Genomic DNA, 5164 nt, shown 5'->3' on the forward strand with positions numbered 1-5164 from the left:
CGAAGTCTCGCGCAAAACAAAACAATAAAAAGTCTAACAAAAGAAATAAAATGTTTTTTAGAAAAGTCTTAATCAACTAATAGTTGATCAAAAATGGCCACGGAATGGCCCACTTGCTCGGCTTCTGGCTACAAGAGGTAGCCTCTATAGTGCTCATCTCCTCAGCGGGGCTCCTAACTACTCCAATATCCGCAGAACTCAACGAATCAACATCTCTAACCTCTTCTCAATCAATGACCTCGTCTGGCTCATCAAAATCCAAATCGGACTCCGTCACCTTGACTGGCTCCTCATCAGGCTCCTCATCTATTCCATAGCTAAGACATCCTAGACCGCCTCTTTGAACGATTGGCTCCTTCACAGCTGGAGTAACATGCGGCTCTTCCTTCCCCAAACCATTTCCTGCAATAGTCAAAACATAAGAATCTTCCTCCAATTTTCTCCCTATCTAGGGCGGAGGTGTTATAGCAATAATAGGCATAGGGGCAGGCATATCAGAAAGTATAAAATAAGATTTCTTCTCATAAATCGTATTACAAGTGACTGGCCACATAGGATCTTTCTTCTTAGCGGTCTGGGCAAAAATAATGGACTGTTCCCTACTTTAAAGGCCAATGTCGCCGAGCCAACATCTATAACTGCACCAACAGTGTGCAGAAATGGTCTACCCAAAATGATAGGAATGTGAGCATCCTTGGGTATATCTAGTACAACTAAGTCAACTGGGAAAAATAACTTTCCTATTTGCACGGGAATATCCTCTAAGACTCCTATAGGCTGGACCGCAGAATGATCAGCCATCTGTACTATCATGTTAGTAATTGCAAACCTAGTCAATTTCAATTTCTTAGCAAGACTCAAAGGCATAACACTAATGATAGCTCCTAGATCACATAATGCCTTCTCAATTGAGAAGGTACCAATATTACAAGGAACAGAAAAGCTACCAGGGTCAGTTAGCTTATGAGGTGCAGTATAAGTCAAATAGGAACATGACTCCTCAGTTAGTGCGACAGATTGCACAGTATCAACTGACTTCTTTTTAGACAAAAGCCGCTTCATAAACATTGTGTAAGCAGGCACTTGATTAACTAATTCTAGGAAAGGAACTTGCACATTTAAACAACGAATAACATTTTCAAATTTGTTAAAAGATACCTGTTCCTTTGTCGGCACCAATCTCTCTGGATAAGGGGCTGTAAGAAGCAACTTAGCCCTCTCTCTAAGTCTCTCACACCGGCATCAGTGGATTTCGGTTGAAAATCCACTACTTTGTCATTGTTGTAGCTCGAACCTTCTTCAGACCATCTTAGGAATGAACCATTGACCGTCAGGGGGTCATAATTTGGAATCGGAACTGACCCATCAGCATTTGGATCTTGCCTCAATAATTTCGTAGTCGTCGTACCCCGAAATAAGTGGTCCCTCTAGTTATCTGCCATTGGAGGACGAAAAGGTTCACGATCAGCAGCACTGTCAGTCGATCGACCATGTAGGTCAGTCGATCGGCGGCTTCCTCGAGACCGAAAGTACATCTTATTACTGGCTGGTGGTCGATCGACCATGGGTGTCAGTCGATCGACCGACATACCTGCTGATCGTCTTTTTCTTGTTAGTGTTCACTATGGTCTTTTTCTTGCTCGGTTCCACCTCATCTTTTTCATTAACGTCTTCGACCATAGCGGGCCCATCAAGGGTAGACCCACTCCTCAAAGTGATCGCATTTAGAGTCTCTTTTTTATCCGGCTGCGACGGTAAATACCCCGGAGCTCTAGTTGCACTTTTGCTTGCCAATTGGGCAATTTGACTCTCTAACATTTTTATAGAAGTCTCTCTAGCTAGAGAATCCTTTTGCAGCAAACCCGACAGATTTTGAACCATGTTTTTCAATTCAGAAATATCAGAACCTTGAAATAGCTGCTGCTGAGGCACATAGCGAGGCTTTTGATACTGCTGCTGCTTATGAGGGGGCAAATAACTCTGCTGCTGCTGTGGGCCCGGATTAAGGACATTTTGGTTAGTCCACCTCAAATTGGGGTGAACATTAGAGGGATCGGGATAAGTAACAGTCTGCCTATAATGTTGAAAGGCAGCACATGTTTCATTCGAACTAGTACAAAATTCCGAAATATGTCCCTCTCCTCCACATCTTTTGCATGTAAAGGGACCGTCTGAAACTGCATTAACTTTATATATCCCTCCTTTTTGAGATCCCCCAAAATCTATCTTGTCGAATCTTGTAGTAAGGGTTTCTATTGCATCTACAGCAGGAAATTCAGTTGATCTTCTCTGATTTCCTCTAGAATTCCCATGTTGAGGTTTATGGGTGGCCAGTTCATCGATGATTTTCACCCCTTTGTCTAACCGCTATTTTCTTAAAATCTCCCATTAGCTGTAGCATCTAGAATAGCTCTCTGATCATCATAAAGACCATTATAGAATTGCTGGCACATAAACCATTTCTCAAACCCATGGTGCGGAATAGTTCGCACCAGTCTTTTGAAACAGACCCATGCCTCATGAAAATCTTCTTTAGGACCCTGTTTAAAGCTCGTGATCTGAGCTCTAATCGCATTGGTCTTTGATGCAGAGAAATATTTCTTATAGAATGCTAGGGCCAGCGAATTCCAGTCAGTAATCCCGTTAGCAGCTCGATCCAGATCTCGGTACCATTCCCTTGCAGCATCGCGAAGCGAGAATATGAACATCGTCTCCTTTAACTGGTCCTGGGTCACACCTACTGGTGGGGGTATGGAACAGCAGTAGTCAATGAATGTCTCGGAGTGACTGGCTATACTTGCATCTTTATTTGTAGCTCCCCCAAATTGGTTTCTCTCAACGAAGTTAATGTAAGACGGTTTCGGTTCGAATTTCCTTTCCGTCCCGGCTGGCAATGCGAATCCCTTATAGAGATTTTCGGCATTTGGCTCGGAGTGACTGGCTATACTTGCTTCTTCAGCCATATCTGGAGATGTAACGGTCTCAGCTGAAGAAGTAGAAACAGGGGACGAAGGTGGGTCCTCCTCAAATAGCTCGTTCTCGTAGTAACTGGACAGAGTACTCAGCTCTTCCTCTGTCGGCAATACTCTAGATGATCGTCTCAACTCGCGCAAAGTCCTTTCGATCTCAGGATCTAATGGTCTCAATTCACCACCCTGTGACCCGCGGATAAGAGGAAACTACAAGTAGAATATGAGAAGAGTTTAAGGAACAGATGTCCCTTAAACTAAGAAAAAGACCAAAATAAATACAGCTAAAATTAAACAATTGCCTCCCCGGCAACGGCGCCAAAATTTAATACCGTCGTAGAGTACCAAAGATAAATTTATAAATCCAAATTACTACTATAGCTAGTGGCAGTCAGGGTCGAACCATAGAGAGGCGATGCAATTAATAGTTGTCTAATTCTAGTCTAAGGTAACAGTTTTAAGGGGGTTTGACTTGAATAGTTATATAACTAAAAGCAATCAAATTTAAAATAAACTAAAGCAAGTAAATGAGTAATTAAAGAAATAAGACGAAATCAAATATTAAAAGGATGCTAAGATGGTCGGTTCACTGTAGTTTCGGAGGCGATATCCTAGGTAAGTCTGAGATAATCACGTAGGACGGGAAAATAAGAAGTCCTCTCGGTCCATTCTTAACAGGTAGCATCTTTCGATCTCACTACGGGTCCCTAATATCACTAGTATTAAATCTCGCCCTGAAAAGTGATTTAAAAGCCTAAATTAACTTATCTCTCGATCTTTTTAATTTAGTCGTCTTAATTAAGTAGTCTATTTCCCTCCCCTATCTTTCGATCTTATCGGGTCGGTCAATTCCTAAGCATTCAACTAGTCGCGTGCACTCGATTCGTCAAATATTGCAATTAAATTAATTAAGTCGAAGCAATTCTCACGTGAGCCGGTCGATCGACCAGGGTAGGCAGTCGATCGACCTTCGCGCGACTTAGGTCAACCTATTCTACGCCGGCTACACTACAGGTCCCCTACATCCTAGCACAAAGTGTTTAGCTACTCATGATAAAATTCATAACAACAATGAAATTAATAATTAACGAAATTTGATGCATGATTGAATAGACTAAACAAATAATATGCATAAATGAAATAAGGCTTGGGAATCTACTTTACCCAATTCTAATCTATGAACGAATAAAGATAAACTGATAGTAAACAGTCGGAATTACCGAATGAAAACAGGAGGAAGAATCCCAAAGCATGAACGAAAGTAAAGCTAATAAAATAGATTGTATTGAATGATTATGAGATCTAATGCTAAACTTGATATTGAACCCTAATTATTTCCCTAAAATTCTATGATGATCTTCTGAAACCTAAAGTTACGTTATATAGATAGTCTTACGTAACTTTTATTGCAAAAAATTAAATACATTGGGCTTTCTCGTCTTTTAATTTCCGTCAGCTCGTGGGGTGGTCGATCGACCACTTCGACCAGTCGATCGACCAAGGTGCGCTGTACAGGAACTTCTGATAATCGTACTATGGTCGATCGACCAAGAGCACCAGTCTATCGACCACTTCAACAGGTACATGGCTCCAAAAGCTTCGTAAATCCGTCTTTCAGGCCTCGATACGCGCACCAAGTTTATTTCCCGAGTCTTTACTATATGTCAAATGCAATGCTAAGTCTTTAGGGTCGGATTCGACTTGATTTCCGCTAGATTCTTCACATTTCTGCAATATTATACAAAAATACGAAAGTAGACGGAAATAGTGAAAATAGTAGCATAAACTACATAATTGAGCTCTGAAATGCGTGTGAAATAGGTTGTAAAATATCATATTTAGGACACACATCACTTACCTTTGACCTTTATTAGGCCATGGTGAACCGACAATTCTAGCTATTTTCCCTTATATTTTTATACTCGTTTTCTACACTTCATTTCTTTACTTTTCGCTACATTAGTTTAGTAATCAAACAAAATCAAACCCCCAGACTAGTTACCTCGACAGATTAGATTTAGTAAATAGAACAAATTGTCTCACTGTGGATACGATCCCGACTTCCTCTACTGCATTAGTTTAGGCCAGTTGGTTTATCTTTGATAGGTGTGCGATTTAGCTTGTCAAATTTTGGCGCCGTTTCCGGGGAGGCAACAATTCTCTGTTTGCTTATTTAGTTTGTCTTGTCTCAGGGG

The sequence above is a fragment of the Silene latifolia genome, chromosome Y, assembly GCF_048544455.1.
Source record: "Silene latifolia isolate original U9 population chromosome Y, ASM4854445v1, whole genome shotgun sequence".
In the NCBI taxonomy this organism is placed as follows: domain Eukaryota; kingdom Viridiplantae; phylum Streptophyta; class Magnoliopsida; order Caryophyllales; family Caryophyllaceae; genus Silene; species Silene latifolia.